Below are 24,436 nucleotides of genomic sequence, written 5' to 3'. Positions count from 1 at the left end.
GGGAGTTATGATGGGTGCCGTGGTTAGGAGCTCTTTGAGATGCTTGAATGACTTCTCGCATGCCTCGTTGAACTCAAAAGACACATCTTTTTGGAGGAGGCGGCATAGGGGTTGTGCAATCTTGGAAAAGTCCTTGATAAATCGTCTATAGAATCCTGCATGACCAAGAAAAGAACGAACCTCTCTAACCGAAGTAGGAGAGGGTAAGTAGCGTACAAGATCTACTTTAGACTTATCAACTTCAATTCCTTTTTCAGAGATTATATGACCCAAAACAATACCTTGTTTAACCATAAAATGGCATTTTTCCCAATTTAAAACAAGGTTTGTTTCAACACAACGTTTCAAGATTAATGTGAGATTATCCAAGCATTTATCAAAAGAATCACCAAAAACACTAAAGTCATCCATGAATATTTCAATAATCCTTTCAACATAATCAGAAAATATGCTTACCATACACCTTTGAAACGTGGCAGGGGCATTGCACAAACCAAATGGCATGCGTCGATATGCAAATGTTCCAAAGGGACAAGTAAAAGTGGTCTTTTCTTGATCATCCGGGGCAATGACAATTTGATTATAACCTGAATATCCATCAAGAAAGCAATAAAAAGAATGACCCGCTAACCTTTCCAACATTTGATCTAGGAACGGCAATGGGAAGTGGTCCTTCCTTGTGGTGGCATTTATCTTCCTATAATCGATGCATACACGCCAACCGGTTTGGATTCTCATGGGTACAAGCTCATTCTCGGCATTCTCCACAACCGTCACTCCGGATTTCTTAGGCACACATTGGATAGGTGAAACCCAACGACTATCGGAGATAGGATAAATGACTCCACAATCAAGAAGTTTGATTATCTCTTTTTTTACAACTTCCATCATTGGAGGGTTAAGACGGCGTTGAGCCTCTCTAGTTGGTTTGGTCCCCTCCTCAAGAAATATGTGATGCATACAAGTTGTGGGGCTTATACCTTTGATATCGGCCAATGTCCATCCTAGGGCAGATTTGTACTCCTTCAACACATGCATGAGTTTTTCCTCCTCTTGTGCCGTGAGGGATGATGATATGATGGCAGGCAGTGTCTCATTTTTTCCCAAGAAAATGTACTTCAAATGGCTTGGCAAAGGTTTGAGTTCAAGGATAGGTGCCTGAATTATGGATGGAAGCAATTTGTTAGTCGAAATGGGAATGGACTCTTTGTTAGGAAACTTACCATCATGTATTGGTGATGACTCAAGGGCAGCAACTACTTCAAGAAAATCCTCATTAGGAGGCACGGCATAGGATAGTGTATTTGTGCCGTGGGGTTGCATGGATGTTGCTCCCTTGGTTTTGACTTCTACACCACTTGTAATGACTTTTTCAAGCATATCATCATTCAAATCTTCAAGGTATCCCTGCGCCAAAGAGTCAACAGTATCAATAGAGAAACATGAATGATCTTCACTAGGATACTTAATAGAATCGGAAAGATTGAAATTAACAACTTCCCCATCAAATTCCATGGACAAAGTTCCATTAAACACGTCAATCTTAGTCCGGGCCGTTTTCATGAATGGCCTTCCAAGTAGAATGGGCAGCGAGGTTGCATGATCCGATTCATCCATCTCAAGGACATAGAAATCCGCCGGAAAGATCAAATGATTAACCTGCACCAAAACATCTTCCAAAACTCCCTTTGGATAGGCATTAGATCTATCGGCCAATTGTATGATAACACCATCCTTTTTCAATGCTCCTAGGTTCATAGATGCATATATGGAATATGGCATAACATTTATAGAAGCACCTAAGTCAAGCATGGCAGATTCAAATCTAGTGTTACCTATGACACAAGGAATGGTGAAACTACCCGGATCTTTGCATTTGGGAGGTAGTTTGCGTTGCAAGATGGCGGACACATTCTCACCTACTTTTACCACTTCCTTGGTCGACATCCTCTTCCTAGTGGTGCACAACTCCTTCAAAAACTTGGCGTATCTAGGGACTTGCTTGATTGCATCCAACAAGGGTATGTTCACTTGAACTTTCCTAAATGTCTCAAGGATGTCCTTTTCAGCTTCTTCCTTCCTTGTTTGCATAAACCTACTAGGAAAAGGAGCATTCGAAGGAAAAGCATTAGTAGAAACTGAATTTGACACATTCTTACCCTTTTTGGCCGAATTAGACAGTTTTGGGGCACTAGGAACTTGCGGCAAAGACTCTCCCACCTTTGCCGTGGGTTTGCTTGATTCTTCCTCTTCAATTTGCAAGTTTTCATCACCTTTGGGACCTGATTGTGATGGTGTAGGATCTGCCCCAATCTCTTCTCCACTTCTCAAGGTTATGGCCTTTGCACTTTCGAAGCTTCCCTTTGGATTTGGAACGGTGGAACTAGGGAGCTTTCCTTGTTCACGAAACTGCCCCATAAACTCGGCAATTTGCCCCATTTGTTTCTCCAATTGATCCACCCTTTTGTCTTGGTTTTGCATAGCCTTAGCTTGATCGTCCTGCCCATTAGACAACTTAGTTAGTATCTTAAGAAGTGCATCATTGTCAAGGGACGTACCTGAGGCACTTGGGCCGGATTGGGCTTGATTTTGGGGTGGGCCGTAGATTTTGGGAAAGAACCCAGGGGGTTGTTGCCTAAAGCCTCCTTGGTTTTGAGATTGTTGGGGCTCCCTCCATTTGAAATTTGGGTGGTCTCTCCAACCGGGATTATATGTGTTGGAATAAGGATCGTTCCTTGGTTGGTTTTGGCCTTGAAACCCAATTGCATTGGCGCTTTCCCATCCACCATTTTCAATTAACTGTGGACATTTTTCAGAGGCATGTCCATGCATAGAACATACGCCACATACAATTGGTCCTTGCATCTTCATGCCCTCGGCCAACTGAGACACAATAGAAGTAAGATTAGCCAATTGTGAATTAATGTCAGAAGTAGAACTTACCTCATGAACATGTTGCCGTGGGGGTCCTCTTTGGCCTACACCTTCGTATTGTTGATCGTTCAACGCTCGATTAGAAATCAAGGTCTTGGCAGCCATAGGTGTTTTGTCCACTAATGCTCCACCTGCCGAGGCATCGAGCATTTGACGTTCTAATGGTAGGAGGCCCTCGTAGAAGTATTGCAAAAGTAGCTCCTCCTTCATCTGATGTTGTGGACAAGAAGCAACAAGTGATTTAAAACGTTCATAGTATGCAGGAAAAGACTCACCTTCATCTTGTTGAATTCCACTTATTTTTTTACGAAGAAGAATGATGCGAGAAGTTGGGAAAAACTTCTCCAAAAACGCTCTTTTCATACTCTCCCATGAAGTGACAGTGCCAGGAGCCAACTCGTATAACCAATCCTTAGCTTTATCCATTAAAGAGAACGGAAAAGCTTTCATCTTCAAAATACTTCCGTCAACATTGACGGGAGTCATGCTTGAACAAACTACTTCAAACTCTTTAAGATGCTTGTTTGGATCTTCCATGGAAAGCCCATGGTATTTAGGAATGTGGTGCAACAAGCTTGACTTCAACTCGAATTCATCGGTCTTGCCTTGGGCAGCCGCGGGGTATTGAATGCATAATGGTGCGGCATTGGCCAACCCTGAGGCCGAAAGCTCTTTAATGGTCCGATTGTCCGCTGCCATAACTTCTTCTTCCACTTCTTCAAACTCAGATTCGGCCTCTGAACTTGAACTAGGTTCACTATGTTTGGGATGCCTCCTCTTTCTTCTCAAATCACGTTCAAAATCGTCGTTAAAGTCTAAGATATGTGCATGCACAGTTTGAGAACTCCGCGTCATGCACTAGTACCTAAAAAAAAACAAGAAACAAAAATAGGTCAGAAACTAAAACAAAATCAGAAACAAAGTGAAATAAATGAAACAAAAACAATCCAAGGGATTTAGCAAAGTTGCTAATCCCCGGCAACGGCGCCAAAAATTTGATGCAAAATATATTAAGCACACAAATTAAACCCTCTTCTGACAATTGTAGCAAAGTATGTAAGTAGGGATCGTTCAAAACCGGGGATTAGGAGGGATTGCTAAACTCTTGAAAACTGACCTAAGAAGTCCAAAACAAAGTTAAAAACACTAATTTGGACTCAAAGAATGAAAAACCAAAGTTAAAACACTAAAACAAAACAAAAACTCAAAACAGCAACTAGAAGACTCAAAACTGCCTAAAAACCACTTTCTGGGCAGTTTTGAGCACCTACACTAACTTGGACGAAATTGGTTGAAAACATGACTCAAAACACTTAAAAACATGAACCAAAACAATTTCTAACTAAATTGAGACTTCAAAGTAAAGGGGGATTTGATTTGGACGAAATTAAAGTTGAGAAAACAGATTGCAAAGTAAAACTGATCTTGAAACGTTTTTGGGGTTTTTAATGGATGATGAACTAGTTAGGGGTTCTTTCTCCACACATGACAAGTATGCAAATGACTCGATTTCCAGTTATTCCTTCATAGAATTATGAATGACAATGCCCCAAATTAACCGTGACATCACTAGTTAATTCTCAAGTTTTCCTTGTGTTATTGAATTGGATGACATCATACGACAACCCAAAGCATTCTTCAAAAGTTCCTTACATGACATCATAATAAAGATACAATCAAAGATCATTACGTTCAATGAAAACTATAAGCATTAACAAAGCACTTGTGACTATGACATCATGACACTTATGCTAGGAATTGAACTTAACGCGATTGTGACTAGCAATCTTCACTACTTGTGCATATAAGTGTGTGACAATTATGTGAAACAAACTTATATTCTAGCATCATATTCATGCAAGCCAATTAAGTGTCGACCCCTAATTAACAAACACAAATACGTTATTACTCGCACAGTTAAGCCAATTGCATTCACGATTCAAGAACTCATAACTGGAATTTATCAAATCAACTTGCACACATAGTTATGGCTTCGAAATCACCCCTAACCAATAGGGGTTTAGCCACTCATGTTCATAGCAAAATGAAAGGAAAATAAATTAAACATTGAAATCATAAAACGAATTACACCTAGAATGCACCAACGACGAAGCTTGAGCATCCAAGAGTCCTTCCTTCTTTCTCCTTGCTACGGCACAAAGGTGGATGGGATGGTTGGGATGTGTTTTAGGATCAGGGATTATGGAATTGGATGGAGGATAGGCACGGCAAGGTGTAGTGTTTGGTTGGAATTGTGTTTCTAGGATTTTAGGATGTGGAGAGTGGTGTGGCTAGATGAATGGACGAAAATTGGGTGAATGAGTGATTCCCCTAGTGCCTTGCTGCAAACCCTTATTTATAGGGCTAGGAAAGGTTTTGAAACACTTAAAGGATATATGTGTGTAGCTTGGACAAGGTAGGACGGCTAGTGACAAGCTAGGAAGGCTAGGAGACAAGGTAGGACGGCTAGGAGACAAGCTAGGACGGCTAGTGACAAGCTAGGACGGCTAGGAGACAAGCTAGGACGGCTAGGAGACAAGCTAGGACGGCTAGTGACAAGCTAGGACGGCTAGTGACAAGCTAGGACGGCTAGGAGACAAGCTAGGACGGCTAGGAGACAAGCTAGGACGGCTAGTGACAAGCTAGGACGGCTTGTTCTTCCAATACAGAAATTAGGCACCATGTGTGAATAGATAAAGCCTTCTAGAAATAAGGTTTTTAGGCCCCCTTGCAGCTCCCTAACTGAATTCAAGCCTTCAAATTCGTCCATCCTCATGCCTCCATGCTTGCACTATCCAATCTTGGCCCAAAAATGCTCTAGAATGCTCCAAATTGCTTCTTTTTGCATACTTTGACACTAAAACCTGAAATTGCACGAAAATGACTTTAAACACTAAACTAACTAAGGAAAAACAACATAAATGCATGAGAACAAGCCAATTAAGTCACATAAAAATGCTCCTATCAGTTTTACACCAAACCCCACGGCCAAGACCAAAACCAACCCCAATCCGCCCAAAACCATCAAGGTACGTCTTTAGATAATGCTACAATTCTTAAGTTACTTACTAGTTTGTCTCAGGGGCAAGAAAATCAAAACAAGGCAATGCAAAACCAAGACAAAAGGGTGGATGATGCGAGATTTATACGCACACAAATTAAACCCTCTTTTCGTCAAATTGTAGTATATGTGCAAGTAGGGATCGTTCTGGACCGGGGATTAGGAGGGATTGTTAATCTCTTGGAAACTGACTCAAAAACGTAAAAACGCAATATAAAACACTAAATTAGACTCAAAGAATGTAAAACTAAACTTTAAAACTCTAAAACAAACCAAAAACTCAAAATGCTTTTAAAAACACAAACTAAAATGATTTCTAACTAAATTGACATTAAAGTAAAGGGGGATTTAAGTTTATACGAAATTAAATTAAATGAACTAAATTAAAACAGAATGTAAATATGAAATTGATGAAATGGAATGAATGGATGATAGAATAGCTAAGGGGGTCATCTCCACATATGTTACACTTGCATAATAAAAAGATTTCCAATTGTATTTCAATAAATTATGAAACTCATCACCCCGGGTTAATTAGGTCCGCTTAAATTAACCGTCAAGTTTTCCTTAAGTTAATGAATTGGATGGGTTAGCGCAACGCAATTCACAACATTCTCCAAAAGTCCTTTACGTGAACAGCACAATAAAGATACAATCAAAGATCATTAAACATTATGAAAACTATAAGTGTTGACGAGGCATTCGTTACTATGATTGCATGAAACTTATGCCAAGATTTCGTTTAACGCGATTGTTTATAAGCAACCTCCACTACTTGTGAATATAAGTTCATAACGATTAGGTGAAATTCACTTATATTCTAGCGTCAAATTCATGCATGAAAATTAAGTGTGCACTCTCAATAAACATACATAAATAGGTTATCAATAAAACAGTTAAACAAATTGAATTCACAACTTATGAAACGTAATTAGAAGTAATCAAATCAAAATGCAAGCATAAACATATATTTCGAATCACCCCCTAGCTAAAGGGGGGTTTAGTTCCTCATGGTACAAAACAAAGAGAATCAAAGAAACACCTAAACATTCCAACAACTCAAACTTGAATTGTATGAACGTTTAGGCCCTCTTCTCTTCCATTCCTCATTCGTACAAAACAAAGAGTATTGAAATTAAACATTGAAATCAAAGAAACACCTAAACATTCCAACAACTCAAACTTGAATTGTATGAACGTTTAGGCCCTCTTCTCTTCCTCTTCGTTGTAGCATAAGGTCTAGGGATAGTTGGTTGGGGGGATGGAAGTGTGGAATGGAGTGGGGAGTGATGGAAATGGAAGATGGTTTGGAAAAATGGTGTTTGGATTATAAGGGGAGAGATGGGAAGCTCACGGCTAGGGAAGGGAGAATGTGTTTGTAATGTGTTGTGTATGAAATGAGATCTCCATGAATGAATGAATGCAAGGGTATTTATAGGAGTAGTGGAGGGAACATATGGCTATGTCATTTGTAGGTGAAGTAAGTGTGTGAGGTTGGTGAAGTAAGTGGAGGTTGTAGGTGAAGTAGGTGGATGTTGTAGGTGAAGTAGGTGGATGTTGTAGGTGAAGTGGATGTTGTAGGTGAAGTAGGTGGATGTTGTAGGTGAAGTAGGTGGATGATATGTTAAGTGATAAGTGATAAGTGATATGATATGTGGTGATGATATGATAAGTGGTTAAGTGGTGATGATAAGTGATAAGTGATTAAGTGATATGATATGTGGTGATGATAAGTGATAAGTGCATGTGGGTTAACTAATGAAGGAAATGCATGTGCAATGACAATGTGTTAGAATGGATGTGTGTTATGCATGGCATGATTGGGATTAGGAAAGGTTTAAATGTCCTAAAACTAAAGAGAACAAGGTTCCAACACTTTGGCTCCAATTAGGTCTTCAATTTCGTCCAACACTTTGGCTTCAAGCATAAGCTATCCGTCCTTAGCCCAAAAGTGCTCCAAAAGTCTCCAAAATGCATCTTTTTGCTCCTTTAGCCCTTTGGACCTACAAACACACGAAAATAGCTTAAAGTACTAAAATAACTAAAGAAACATAACGTAAATGTACGAGAACAAGCCATTTAAGTCGCATAAATATGCTCCTATCAGTGGACCACTTAGAAAAGCAAATAGGGCAGATTGCGGAGTTTGTGGGACAATTCCGAGACCAAGGCAAGCTTCCAAGTTCAACCATTGTCAATCCAAAGGGAGGGTTCGAATCTGCCAAAGCAATTACTTTGAGGAGTGGAAAAGAAGTTGGCACTACATCCACACCACCCAAAACAAGTCCTAATGAAGACGAGACGTTGCAACATGAAGAGAAGGCTCCAAACATGCCCACGGCAAGGACACAACATCTATTGCCGCAAGCATCTAAGGACACTACTTCATCCAATACATCCCATTCAGCCACCAAAGGTAAGTTAGGTTCAAATTTAATTAGTTCTAACCCCATTCCACCCAATGTTCCTTTTCCTCACAGATTTTTGCAAACAAAGAAGGAGGAGCATGAGAAGGACATTCTTGAGACATTTAGGAAAGTTCAAGTCAATATCCCACTCCTAGATGCCATAAAGCAAGTGCCCAAATACGCTAAGTTCTTGAAAGAATTGTGCACTACAAGGAAGAGGCCATCACATAAAGAGGTAGTAAGGGTAAGTGAGAATGTTTCCACTGTTTTACAAAGAAAATTACCACCAAAGTGCAAAGATCCAGGTAGCTTTACAATCCCTTGTATTATTGGTCAAACTAAGTTCGAACATGCTATGTTAGACTTAGGAGCTTCAATTAACGTCATGCCATACTCTATTTATGCTTCAATGAACCTTGGTGAATTGAAAAATGATGGTGTGATTATTCAATTAGCCAATAGATCTAATGCCTATCCAAAGGGAGTATTGGAAGATGTCTTAGTGCAGGTGAATAATTTGATCTTCCCGGCGGATTTCTATGTCCTTGAAATGGAGGAAACTACCCATGCTCCATCCTTGCCGATTCTTCTTGGGAGGCCATTCATGAAGACAGCACGAACTAAGATAGACATGTTTAAAGGCACTTTAACAATGGAATTCGATGGGGAAGTGATTGATTTTAATATTTCTGAAACTATGAGATTTTCTAATGATGATCACTCATGTTTCTCTATTGATATTCTTGATTCTTTGGCGCAGGCACACCTTGATCAATTACATGGCGATGCACTTGAAACAGTCATTACAAATGGCATAGAATTGAAGGATCACATGGCTGCCACCATAGCAACCCACGACACACAATTGAACACCCATGCCGTGGCCTTTGATGAAGATGTAATTGAGACCGTGGCAGCCCTAGAGTCATTGCCACGGCTCCAAGGTAAGCACCCTAGTCCAATTTCAATTCCAATTACGACTAATAAGTTGCTCCCTTCTATAGAACAACCACCTACACTTGAGCTCAAACCGTTGCCAAATCACTTAAAGTATGTGTTTTTGGGCGAGCAAGACACATTGCCCGTCATTATAGCTTCATCACTCACGGCGCAAGAGGAGGAGAAATTGGTGAGGGTTCTCAAAGAGCACAAGACGGCCATTGGGTGGACTTTGGCCGATATCAAGGGTATAAGTCCTACCACATGCATGCATCGAATTCTCATGGAAGAAGGCGCCAAACCATCAAGGGAAGCCCAACGTCGACTCAACCCACCAATGATGGAAGTAGTGAAGAAGGAAATCATCAAATTGCTTGATTGTGGCGTCATCTATCCCATCTCGGATAGTTGTTGGGTTTCACCGGTCCAAGTGGTTCCCAAGAAGTCCGGAGTCACGGTGGTGAAGAATGAAGAAGATGAACTTGTGCCTACACGTATTCAAACCGGTTGGAGGGTGTGCATTGACTATAGGAAGCTAAATGCCGCAACAAGGAAAGATCACTTCCCTTTACCATTCATTGATCAAATGCTTGAAAGGTTAGCGGGTCATTCTTTTTATTGCTTTCTTGATGGTTACTCGGGATATAATCAAATTGTCATAGCACCGGATGATCAAGAAAAGACCACCTTTACTTGTCCATTTGGTACTTTTGCATATCGTCGTATGCCATTTGGTTTATGCAATGCACCCGCCACTTTCCAACGATGCATGGTAAGTATCTTCTCCGATTATGTTGAAAAGATAATTGAAGTATTTATGGACGATTTTAGTGTCTTTGGGGACTCATTTGATGATTGCTTGCATAATCTTACTTTAATCTTGCAAAGATGTACGGAAACTAACCTTGTTTTGAATTGGGAAAAATGTCATTTTATGGTTAAACAAGGCATAGTTTTGGGCCATATCATCTCTGAAAAAGGAATTGAAGTTGATAAGTCTAAAATATATCTTGTACGCTACTTACCCTCTCCTACTACGGTTAGAGAGGTTCGTTCTTTTCTTGGCCATGCAGGATTCTATAGGCGATTTATCAAGGATTTCTCCAAGATTGCACAACCCCTATGCCGTCTCCTACAAAAAGAAGTGGCGTTCGAGTTCAACGAGGAGTGTGAGAAGGCATTCAAGCTTCTCAAGGACAAGCTTACCACGGCACCTATCATCCTTCCACCTGATTGGACGTTGCCTTTTGAGCTCATGTGTGATGCATCCGATTATGCAATAGGGGCTGTTTTGGGTCAAAGGAAGAACAAGCATTCCCACGCCATCTACTATGCTTCTAGGACCTTGAACGATGCTCAATTAAACTATTCTACCACTGAAAAAGAACTTCTTGCCGTTGTATTTGCTTTAGATAAGTTTCGTTCATATTTACTTGGCACTAAAGTGATTGTATTTTCTGACCATGCAGCTCTTAGGTACTTATTCACTAAAAAGGAGGCTAAACCACGGCTCATTAGATGGATGCTTCTTCTCCAAGAGTTTGATATTGAAATTCGAGACAAGAAAGGGAGTGAGAACGTAGTTGCTGACCATTTAAGTCGTTTGGTGTGCAATGAGGACTCCTTACCCATCCAAGAGACTTTCCCCGATGAACAATTGCTGTCCATTAAGGTATGTGAACCTTGGTATGCCGATTTGGTCAATTTTTTGGTGTCAAAACGTGTTCCAAGTACCCTAGCAAGGCACCAACGTGATAAGTTAAAGAAAGAGGCACGGTTTTATGTATGGGATGACCCATATTTGTGGAAGTTTTGTGCAGATCAGATTGTGCGTCGTTGTGTGCATGATTGTGAGTTTAATTCGATTCTAACATTTTGTCATACTTATGCTTGTGGTGGACACTTTGGCACACAACGCACTGCCCTTAAAGTATTAGAATGTGGTTTTTATTGGCCAACAATCTTTAAAGATGCTAGAACATTTTGTTTAACTTGTGATCGTTGCCAACGAATGGGAAATATTGGTGCAAGGGACCAAATGCCGCAAACACCTATCTTTAACGTTGAAATTTTTGATGTTTGGGGCATTGATTTCATGGGTCCTTTCCCATCTTCGTTTGGCTTTACTTATATTTTGCTTGCGGTGGATTATGTCTCGAAATGGGTGGAAGCCAAAGCCACCCATACTAATGATTCTAGAGTTGTTGCAGATTTTATAAAGACTAACATTTTTGCTAGATTTGGGATGCCTCGAGTGCTTATTCGTGATGGAGGCTCTCACTTTTGTACTCGTACCATTGAAGCACTACTCAAGAAGTATCAAGTCACACATAAGGTTTCAACACCTTACCATCCCCAAACCAATGGCCAAGCCGAGGTGTCCAATAGAGAAATCAAGCAAATCTTGGAGAAAACCGTTGGACCAACAAGAAAAGATTGGAGTGTGCGTTTGGAGGATGCGTTATGGGCCTATAGGACGGCATACAAGACACCAATAGGCATGTCCCCTTTTCGGCTAGTGTATGGCAAGCCATGTCATCTCCCCGTGGAATTAGAGCACAAGGCTCATTGGGCGATCAAGACATTCAATATGGACATTGATGCGGCTGGAATGCATAGGAAGTTGCAATTGTATGAACTTGAGGAACTTAGGCGTGAAGCATATGAGAATGCGTGCATTTACAAGGAAAAGACCAAAGCTTTTCATGACAAGATGATCCGAAGCAAAACATTCTCCATAGGGCAAAAAGTTTTACTTTTTAATTCCCGCCTTCGTTTATTCCCTGGTAAGTTACGTTCTAAATGGATTTGACCTTTTGTTGTTACTAATGTTTTTTCACATGGCGCAGTTCAAATCCAAAGCTTGAGGAATGGCCAAGAATTCAAGGTGAACGGGCATCGTTTGAAGCCATATTATGCAAATGTTGAAGGGCAAGTTGTGGAGGATATCACACTCCATGCCGTGGGCTCCAAATGAGGATAAGAAGAAGGTTCGTCCGGCTGCACGACGTTAAAGCAAGCGCTTCTTGGGAGGCAACCCATGCATTCAACGAGAGAGGATGTGGGCAATTCACCAATTCAAGCTACAAAATCAGATTTGCGTTCCTCAATCTCTATCTCTTTATTATTTTTATTTTGTCATGTTAGTTCGTTTATATTGTTTGTTTGGATGTGAGTCTTTGTGTGAAACATTGAGGACAATGTTTGTTTTAAGTGTGGGGGGGGGGGGTAAAACAAAGTGTTTTTCATGCAAATTCGTGGGATTTTATCACCCATCATTTCTAAAGTTGTTTCACACTGTTTTTAAGTGTTTTTAGAGTGTTTTGAAGTGTTTTTATGTCTTTTGGTCAGAAAATCCGAAAATTTACAAAAAAATTACAAAATAGTTTTGAAAAACCCAAAAAGAGTTGTTTTTAAGTTGTTTTTGTGTGTTTGTTTGTGTCTTAGGTCACCTTCCAACACAATGATGAGGATTTGGTTTTTAATTGCATGACTATTAAAGAATGTTGTAAACATGGCTGGAAGTTGATTTATGCTTTGGTTTATGCTTGGTTATGGTTATAATTTATGAATTCACATGTAATTACAAAGATAAAATCAGTTTTTGTAACATGCTTGAAGGAAGAAACTCAAACTAACGCTACATCCTTGAGAGACTTGAGCCTATAACGTTCTTTGGAGAGTATAATCTATGATTTCTTGTTTTCTAAAGTCGTTGCATGATCTCATCATTCTTTGCTTGGTTGCTATTTAGAATGCATTTCATTATAGTTCCAAATACTAGAACTCATGCCCATTTCATTCAAAGCATGATATTGATTGCATAACATACAATAAGATGAAGTTGTTAGTCAAGCCAGAGCCAAAAAGCCTATCCCTTTTCATATGTATTGTAGGATTAACCCTCTTGAGCCTTTTCAAAACCTATTTTCGTTGTTAGCCACATTATCCTCACCTAGCCTAGAATAGGACTTTCCATACCTTGGTTCTTAAAGGATAGTGAAGCACGACTTAGAGTGAACTCCTTTGGTCAATATATGGTGGAAAACGAGTGTGGGGGAAGATGATAGGGCACGAAAAAAAAAAATAAAAAAAATAAAAAAAAAAGAAAGAAAAAAAAGAAAAAAAAAGAGAAGGAAAAAAGAGAAATTCGTAGAAAAATCAAAAGAAAATAGAAAAGTGTTCAAAAGAAAGAAAAGGAGTTGAAAAATAAGTGAGAATGAACTCACAAGTGTTGGTTGTTGAAGGAAGGGTCCAAAAGAGTGAATTTGACCCTAAATGTTGCATGAATCTTCCCTTGTGTTTAAAAGTTAGTTTTTTTGCCATTAGAAGTGAGTTTAAGTGTCAATTTCATTACTTTGCTTACTATTGCTTTAAGAACGTTTGTTTATCCTTACCTTTCTTTGTTAGCCAATACCTTAGCCTCGTTACAACCCTCAACTTCTATCTCGATGTTATGTGTTCAATATGTGGAGTTTGAATTTGGTATGAGCATATGGAATCACTGGTTCTCGTTCTAAGTAGTAGCATTCCATTCATGAGATCATATTCATGTCATTGTCGTAAATCCAGAAAATGCTTTCTTTGATATAACATATGTGAGTATTAGTCTTCATATTTACATCAATCTTCTCACATATAACTAGTGTAGGGTGTGAAGTTAGAAAATCTGTGTGAAAATAGAGTGCATTCTAGTGAGGAATTGAGGGAATTCTCTAAGGCATGTTACTACATTCGAAACATTGTTTTAATTGATTATATGTGAACTAATAGGTAGTAACTATGATTAAGTGTTTGTTGAAGTATAAAGAAAGCTAAAAACCGTGGGGATGATGTTCTCTAATGTGTCATGTTCGTTGGGAATCCCTGAGATACATGTTGGAAGGTTTAGAATGTGTTTTGTTTTGTTTTTGATTTATTTCGTTTTGCTTGAGGACTAAGCAAAAGCTAAGTGTGGGGGAATTTGATAGGAGCATATTTATGCTACTTAGTTGTGTTGTTTCCTTACACTTAGTGAGTTAATTACTATGTATTTCAGTCTTTTAAAGTATTTTCGTGTGTTTTTAGGTCCTAATGGCAAAAGGAGCAAGAAAGTGCATTTTGAGGCTATTTGGAGCATTTTTGGGCATGGATTGGATAGCTTACTCATGTAGCAATGAGGATGGACGAAATTGAAGACTAGAAGAGCTAGGAAAGGCTACAAATCTGGTGGAAGAAGTTCTATTCCAATGAAGATAAGGAAGAAGCAAGAAACAAGGGATCTTATCCAAACCTTATCTTATCCAAACCTTATCCTATCCTATCTCTAACATTATCCTATTCTATCCTATCCAAATCAGATTGGGACCTAAACCTAGCTACTTAGGGAGAATCAATTACACATTTAAACACCTATTTCAGTTTCTAGAAGACTCATCCATACCATTGCCGCAAATCACCATTCCTTGTAGGTTTAGGAATCACAATCCTTTTCCTACTCCTATATCACATGTCCTAGGCCCTTTAGGATTAGGAAATATGCCTTAAACACAGTTTCTAGAACACCTAATCCTATCCCTACATGTGTGCCGCACCTAGCCTTCTAGAACTCCCTAATTCCTAGCCGAAATTCCTATTCCCATTCCCACTTGATTTCTGCCTTGAGTTAACCTTTTTACAATGGGATTAGGCAATCCTTTTCCTTCACTAAGTGTGCCAAAATAGCCTATATAAACAGCCTTGCCGTGCCATTTAATCACCACCATCCCTTCACACAACATTCATACATCCCTTCAGAAATCAACCCTTGCCGTGACCTTGCAACCACCCATCCATCATTCCCCTACTTCCATACATCTATCCCAACCTCCATACACCACCATAACCCCTTGCCGCACCACCATATATACCTAAAACCATCCAAAATCCAGAAAATCGTCCACAAACTCACCATAGACCCTTGTGCCGTGACCTAGCAAGGAGGAGGAGAAGGAAGACCAAGCCTTGGGCGTTTGTACATTCAAGTTGGAGTGTTGGACGTGTCTAGGTGTAATCTATCTTTTATTTTCAATGTTTAAATCTATATTGCTTTGTTTTGTCATGAACATGAGAGGCTAAACTCGTTTTAGCCTAGGGATGCTTTGAAACCATGATTACAATTATAATATGATTTGATTAATTCCAGTTGTGATTTCATAAATTGTGACTAGCGATTTTTACTACTCATGAATATAAGTTCATAACGATTAGGTGAAATTCCCTTATATCCTAGCATCAAGTTTAGGCATGCAAATTAAGTGTCGACCCTCAACCCACATACATAAACAAGTTCTTAATCAAAACAGAAAAGTAAACCACATCTAAAGTTCATGAATTCATAACTGGAGTAAATCAAATCATAACCAACATATGTCCATGGCTTCAAATTCACCTCTAACTAAAAAGAAATTAGTTCCACATGTTTAACATAATTGAACAACAAGTTAAATTAAACATGAAAACAGAAACAAGAAAAGAAAGAACAAATTGATAGAAAGTTAGCTACGGGGTTCATCTCCACATATGTTATACTTGCATAATAAAACGATTTCCAATTGTGTTTCAATAAATCATTAATTCTCAACACTCCAAGTTAATTAATCCGCTTAAATTGACCTTCAAATCTTCCTAACGTTATTGAATTGGATGATTGCATACGACAACCCAAAACATTCCCCACAAGTCCCCTACATGATTGCATAATAGAGATACAAGCAAGAATCATTACGCTCTATGAAAATTATAAGTTTTGACGAGGCATTCGTTACTATGGAATACGCATGAAACTTATGCCAAGAATTCGTTTAACGCGATTGTTTATAAGCAACCTCCACTACTTGTGAATATAAGTTCGTAACTATTAGGTGAAACTCACTTATATTCTAGCGTCATATTCATGCATGAAAATTAAGTGTGCACTCTCAATAAACATACATAAATAAGTTATCAATCAAACGGTTAAACGAATTGAATCCACAACTTATGAAACGCAATTAGAAGTAATCAAATCAAAATGCAAGCATAAACATATATTTCGAATTACCCCCTAGCCAAGGGGGTTTTAGTTCCTCATGGTACAAAACAAAGAGAATCAAAGAAACACCTAAACATTCCAACAACTCAAACTTGAATTGTATGAACGTTTAGGCCCTCTTCTCTTCCATTCCTCATTCGTACAAAACAAAGAGTATTGAAATTAAACATTGAAATCAAAGAAACACCTAAACATTCCAACAACTTAAACTTGAATTGTATGAACGTTTAGGCCCTCTTATCTTCCTCTTCGTTGTAGCACAAGGTCTAAGGATAGTTTGATGGTGTGAATGGTTTGGGGAGTGGTGAAAATGGAAGGATGGTGTTTGGATTGTAAGGGAGAGCACGGCACAAGGGAGTTTGATGGTCTACATTCTGAAATGGAAGAGTGTATGAAATGTGTATGAATGAGTGTGATTTTCTGAAATGGAAGTGTGGGATGAATTGAGGTAGTATATGGTTTTTATAGGGAGATGAATGGATGGGAGAGGGAACATGACAGCTAGGTTAAGTGAATGCATGTGCAAAACAGCCAGGATGAATGCATGTGGATGTTTGGTGGCTGAAATGATGAAGTGGGAAGTGCATGTGCTGAAATGATCAAGGGGGAAGTGCATGTGGGTTGGAAATCTGATGGGTGAAGTGTATGGTTATGGGTGAATGTTTTAAAGAATAGGAATGCATGTGATTAAAGGAATGCATGTGCAATGACAGCTAGGTTAAATTAATTAAAGGGACATGTGGGTTGGAAATGCATGTGGGTTGAAGTGGAATGACAATGAGTGCATGTGGAATGGCTGAAATGTGTTGATATGCATGTGAAAAACAGCTAGGGTGAATGATTGAGGTGGGAATGGAAGAATGTGGCTGCAATGAGGAATACATGTGGCTGAAATGAAAGTGAAATGCAATTGCAACACACGGCAAGGGATGTGTTGGTGTGTGTATGGGAATTTCTGGTTCTAAGGCTTTGTTTGATTGGGCTAGGCCCTTTGTTTTATGTCCTAAAGTGCATAAAAGGCTTCAATTTCGTCCAATACTTTGGCTCCAAGCATAAGCTATCCATTCTAAGCCCAATTTTGCTCCAAAATGCTCCAAATTGCACCTTTTTGCTTCCTTAGCCATATGAACCTAGAAACACACGAAAATGGCATAAAGGACTAAAATAACTAAAGAAACACAACGTAAATGCATGAGAACAAGCCAATTAAGTCGCATAAATATGCTCCTATCAGTTACCTTCTTTGGTGCAGGTGACCAATCGATTTAAAGGTGGTGGGAGCATTTACATGGACTTTCGGAACCAAAACACCACCATCAGGGAGGATCACTATCCCCTCCCATTCATTGAGCCATATTATGAAAGTGTTGAAGGGCAAGTTGTGGAGGACATCCCACTCCATGCCGTGGGCCCCTAGTAAGGAGTGAATGAGGTCGTCGTCCCGCTGTACGACGTTAAAGCAAGCGCTACTTGGGAGGCAACCCATGCATTCAACAAAGGAAGACCGAGAAAGCACTCCAATTCCAGATTTGCGTTCCTAAACTCTTCTCTTTGTTGTTGATTTTGTTTCTGCCATGTTAGATTGTTAGATGTTGTTTTGTTTGTTTGTTTGTTATTTGTGTGAGTCTATGCTTGAAACATTGAGGACAATGTTTGATTTAAGTGTGGGGGGGGTAACCAAAGTGTTTTGATGCAAATTCGTAGGGTTTTGTCACCCATAATTTCAAATGTTGTTTCTTACTGTTTTTAAGTGTTTTTTGATGTGAGAATTATACGCACACAAATTAAAACCCTCTTGTGACAATTGTAGTAAAGATGCAAGTAGGGATCGTTCTAGACCGGGGATTAGGAGGGATTGCTAAACACTTGGAAACTGACTTAAAAACTCAAAAACAAAGTTTAAAACACTAAACTCGACTCAAAGAATGCAAAACTAAAAGTTAAAACACTTAAACAAACCTAAAACCCAAAACAGCAACTAGAAGACTCAAAACTGCCTAAAAACCACTTTCTGGGCAGTTTTGAGCACCTACACTAATTTGGACGAAATTGGGTGAAAACTTGAATCTAAATACTTAGAAACATAAATCAAAACACTTTCTAACTAATCTAAGACTTCAAATTAAAGGGGGATTTGTTTTGGACGAAAATTTAACATAAAACAGAAACTTTAAACTAAACAGATTGTAGAATGTTTTTGGATAAAAAGGATGGATAAAAGGCTAGTTAGGAGGTTCTTCTCCACACATGTCACACTTGCAAACAAAACGATTTTCAGTTGTTCTTCCAATAAATTATAAACACTCAACGCCCCAGATTAACCGTGAATTGCACTAATTAACCCTCAGTTTTTCCACAAGTTATTAAGTTGGATGATTGCATACGACAACTCAAAACATTCCCTACAAGTTCCCTACATGAATTGCATAATAGAGATACAAGCAAGAATCATTAAGTTCTATGAAAAACATAAGCATTGACGAAGCATTCGTTACTATGAATTGCATGAAACTTATGCTAAGAATTCATTCAACGCGATCGTTTTCAAGCGACCTTCACTACTTGTGATTATGAGATTGTAACTATTAGGTGAAACTCCCTCATAATCTAGCATCATATTCATGCATGAAAACTAAGCGTGCACTCTCAATCAACATACACAAATAAGTTATCAATCAAATAGATGAACGAATTGAATCCACAACTTATGAAATAACAACTGAATGTAATCAAATCATATTGCAAGCATGTACATGGTTTCGAATTCCCCCCTAACCAAGGGGGTTTAGTTCCTCATACTCACAACACAAAGAATATCAAAATTAAACATGGAATTCAACGGAAAGAAAACACCTAAAACGTTCCAGCAATCCTCAATAGAATGGCATGAACGTCCCAAGCTTTTTCTCCTCCTCTTGTCTGCGGCACAAGAACTAGGACAGGTTCTAGGGGTTATTTAGATGGATGAGTAGGTAAGGAATGATATGGTAGTGTTTAGGGGACATGGGGGTTGCGGCAAAGTGTGAAAATATGGCAGATTGGTGGTAGAAGGCTGCGGCAAGGGGGCTGAATATATTTTGACGAATTTCTGATTTGTGGAGAGGGTTATCTTTGCGGCAAGGTGGTAAAACATATATATATAGGCAGCCAAACCCTAAAGAAATCAGGTTAGACAAATGGGCTAGGGTTTGGGTGCGGCAAGGGTTGGAAATCCACCAGAAAATAGGGTTTCTAGAACATTAGGTGCGGCATGGGCTTAGGGTAGATGGATTTGGGTTTAACTTGGCAGAAATTAAATGATTAGGCCCTAGGGTGCGGCTGATTAAGTGGGTTAGGATTAGGGTTTAGGTGCGGCATGGGCTTAGGGTCCACAAGGAGTTAGGGTTTAGATCATCTAAAAGCCCAAAGCCAAGAATAGAAACTCACGAAAATGGAAACCTCCAAGAATAGAAACTTCCAACTTTAGAAACTTTGGTTGCCAATTCCGACTTCTTTGCTCTTCACTTTCATTTCTTCATTTCTTAAGCTCCTTTGACCTTCAACCTCGTCCATTCCTTGTGCTCCATTTGCATACACCACATTCCAGCTCAGTTTTGCTCCAAAAGCTCCAAATTGCATCATTTCATGTAATATGTCCTTTAAACCTGAAAACACATGAAAGTAGCTTAAAAGACTACTTTAACAAAGAAAACATAACAAAAATGCATAAGAACTAGCTAACTAAGGCGCATAAATATGCTCCTATCAAATTCCCCCACACTTAGCTTTTGCTAGTCCTCGAGCAAAACAAACAAAAGAAAGAAAACAAACCGAAACAAACTAACCAAAACAAAATCTAAACCTTCCAACGTTTGCCTCAGGGATTTCCAATGCACATGACATGTTAAAGATCGTTATCCCCACAGATTTGAGTCCTCTTTACACAAGCACATACTTAATTAAAGCCACTACTTACTTGTTCACAAGTAATCAATTAAAACAATGCTTTGAATGTAGTAACATGCCTTAGAGAATTCCCTCAATTCCTTACAAGATATACACTCTATTTTCACTCAGATTTTCTAACTCCACACCCTATACTAGTCATATGTGAGAAGATTGATGTAGATATGAAAACGAATGCTCACATATATGTTTCACAACGAATGCAATTTCTAGAGTTAAGAAGCATGTTTAGATATGATCTCATGAATGGAATGCTACTACTTAGATGCGAGAACCAGTGACACCATATGCTCATACCAAATTCAAACTCCACAAATTGAGACACATAACACTCAAGATAGAAGTTTAGGGTTGTAATGGGGCTTGGGGTGTTGGTTAACAAGGAGAGGATAGGGAAAACAAACGTTCTTCAAGCAATAGTAAGCAAAGCAATGAAATTGAGACTTAGAATTCACTTAGATTGCAGAAATTAACTTTAAAACACAAGGGAAAGATTTAGACAACTCCTTAGGGCCGAATTCATTGTTTTGGACCCTTACTTCAACAAACAATACTTTGGAACTCTTTTTCTCAACTTTTCAACTTTTTCTTTTTTTTTTCTTTTTTTCTTTGCCGTGCCTCATTCAAGACTTTGGCACACCCATATATCAAGAATCCTTCCCCCACACTTGTTTTCTACAATGCAATGATCAAAAGGAATTCATCTTTGAGTTATGCTTTTACTATGCTTCAAGAACAAAGGTATGGGTGGTCCTACTCTAGGCTAGGTGAGGATAATTGTGGGTTAACAAAGAAAGTAGGCTACACAAGGCTCAACGGGGTTAAATCCTACAAACAAATGAAATAGGGAAATATGGCAATTTGGCTATGGTGGTCACTACTAACTTCATCTTGAATATGTGTTATGCAATTCAATAACATGTTTTGAATGAAATTGACATGAGTTCTAGTATTTGGAACTAAATGATGAAACGCCTTCTAAGTAGCAACCAAGCAACGAATAATGAGATCATGCAACGACTTTAGAAAACAAAGAATGCACAGATTTTAACTCTCCAAATAAACGTTTAGGTTCAAGTCTCACAAGGTTGTAACGTTAATTTGAGTTCCTTCCTTCAAGCATGTTACAAAAACTGATTTTTTTCTTTTATGATTGCATGTGAATTCATAAGTTATAACCACAACCAAGCATAAACATAGAGTAAATCAAACTTTCATCCATGTTAATCACTCTCTTTAACAGCCATGTATTTAAAAACCAAATCCTCATCATTGTGTTGGAAGGTACCCTAAGACACAAACAAACACACAAAAATAACTCTTTTTTGGGTTTTTTAAAACAAATTTTTCAAATTTTTCTTTGATTTTCGGATTTTTACTTCAAAACATACTAAAACACACCAAAACTGCTTAAAAACACTTAAAAACAGCAAGGAACAAGTTTTGAAATAATGGGTGATAAAATCCCACGAATTTGCATGAAAAACACTTAGTTACCCCCCCACACTTAAATCAAACATTGTCCTCAATGTTTTAAGCATAGAATCACACAAAGAAACACACAAACAGCAAGTAAAACAACTAAATAGGCAGATTAGAAAGAATCAACAAAGAGAAGGGTTTAGGAACGCAAATCTGGAATTGGAGTGCTTTCTAGGTCTTCCTTTGTTGAATGCATGGGTTGCCTCCCAAGTAGCGCTTGCTTTTACGTCGTACAGCCGGACGAAGACCTCATTCACTCTTTACTAAGGCCCACGGCTTCCAAGGGTATGTCATCCACGGCATGCTCCACAAAGGTGTCATAATAAGGCTTCAAACGATGCCTGTTCACCTTGAATTCATGTCCCGTTTTCAAGCTTTGGATTTGGACTGCACCATGAACAAAAACATTAGTAATAACAAATGGTCCAATCCACTTAGAACGTAACTTACCGGGAAACAAACGTAAGCTGAAATTGAACAATAACACTTTCTGCCCAATTGAGAATGATTTCCCACGGATCATGTTATCATGGAAAGCTTTGGTCTTTTGCTTGTAAATGCTTGCATTATCGTACGCCTCGTGCCTTATCTCATCAAGCTCATTTAATTGCCATCTCCTTTGACTTCCCGCTTCATCGAGGTTCATGTTAAACTTCTTGATGGCCCAAAGTGCTTTCTGCTCCAATTCAACGGGAAGATGGCACGCCTTGCCATAGACAAGTCGAAAGGGGGACATCCCAATGGGGGTTTTGTACGCCGTACGATACGCCCAAAGTGCATCATCTAACCGTAAGCTCCAATCCTTCCTTGTTGGCCCAACGGTCTTCTCAAGTATTTGCTTGATCTCTCGATTGGAAACCTCGGCTTGGCCATTCGTTTGAGGATGGTAAGGTGTAGAAACCTTATGGGTGACATGGTATTTCCTCAATAACGCTTCAATGGTCCGATTGCAAAAGTGTGACCCTCCATCACTAATGATCACTCGTGGCATTCCAAACCTTGCAAAAATGTTAGTTCTAATAAAATCTGCAACCACTTTAGAATCATTAGTCCGGGTGGCCTTGGCTTCCACCCATTTTGACACATAATCAACCGCAAGCAAAATATACATGAAACCATACGATGAAGGGAAGGGACCCATAAAATCAATACCCCAAACATCAAAAATTTCAACATTTAAGATAGAAACCTGCGGCATTTGGTCCTTTGCACTAATGCCACCCATTCTTTGGCATTTATCACATGTTAAGCAAAACGTTCTAGCATCCTTAAAAATACTAGGCCAATAAAATCCACATTGTAACACTTTGAGGGCCGTGCGTTGTGTGCCAAAGTGCCCTCCACATGCATATGTATGACAAAAACTCAAAATTGAATGACATTCAGAATCATGCACACAACGACGTATAATCTGATCGGGACAAAATTTCCATAAGTATGGATCATCCCACACATAAAACCGTGCATCATGCCTAAGTTTGTCACGTTGGTGCCTATTGAACTCACTTGGAATACGTTTTGACACCAAAAAATTAACTATATCAGCATACCACGGTGTACTAACCTTTATGGACAGCAATTGTTCATCGGGGAATGTCTCTGCAATGGGTAGGGGGACTCCTCATTATGCACCATGCGGCTTAGGTGGTCAGCCACCACATTCTCCACGCCCTTCTTATCCCGAATCTCAATGTCAAACTCTTGTAGGAGCAATAGCCATCGAATTAGTCTAGGCTTGGCCTCTTTTTTTGTAAGCAAATACTTGAGAGCTGCATGATCAGTAAAAATAATGACTTTAGTCCCAAGTAAGTATGACCGAAACTTATCTAATGCAAAGACCACAGCAAGTAATTCTTTTTCAGTTGTTGAGTAATTTAATTGAGCATCATTTAATGTTCTAGAAGCATAATAAATACATGAGGTTGTTTGTCCTTCCGCTGCCCCAAAACAGCACCAATCGCATAGTCCGAAGCATCGCACATCAACTCGAATGGAAGGCTTCAATCTGGAGGTGTGATAATGGGAGCCGAAGTGAGAGCCTCCTTGAGGTGCTTGAATGCCGTGGAACATGCATCATCAAATTCAAACGCCACCTCTTTTTGCAGCAATCGGCATAGTGGCTGTGCAATCTTCGAGAAATCCTTTATGAACCGCCTATAAAAACCTGCGTGACCAAGAAACGAACGAACCTCTCTAACCGAAGTTGGAGCGGGTAAGTGACGAACAAGGTCTACCTTAGATTTATCTACTTCAATGCCTTTTTCAGAAATAATATGTCCTAAAACAATACCTTGTTTAACCATGAAGTGACATTTTTCCCAATTAAGCACAAGATTTGTTTCAACACAACGGTTCAAAATCAAACTAAGATTACTTAAACAACCATCAAATGAATTACCAAACACACTGAAATCATCCATAAAAACCTCAATAATTTTCTCAACATAATCTGAAAATATGCTCATCATGCATCTTTGAAATGTAGCAGGTGCGTTACATAACCCAAATGGCATGCGACGATAAGCAAATGTACCAAAGGGGCATGTAAAAGTAGTCTTTTCTTGATCATCCGGGGCAATAACAATTTGATTATAACCAGAATATCCATCAAGAAAA

This window comes from Pyrus communis, chromosome 9 (assembly GCF_963583255.1).
Source record: "Pyrus communis chromosome 9, drPyrComm1.1, whole genome shotgun sequence".
In the NCBI taxonomy this organism is placed as follows: domain Eukaryota; kingdom Viridiplantae; phylum Streptophyta; class Magnoliopsida; order Rosales; family Rosaceae; genus Pyrus; species Pyrus communis.
The sequence above is the reverse complement of the archived record's forward strand: the minus strand, read 5'-3'. Positions refer to the sequence as shown.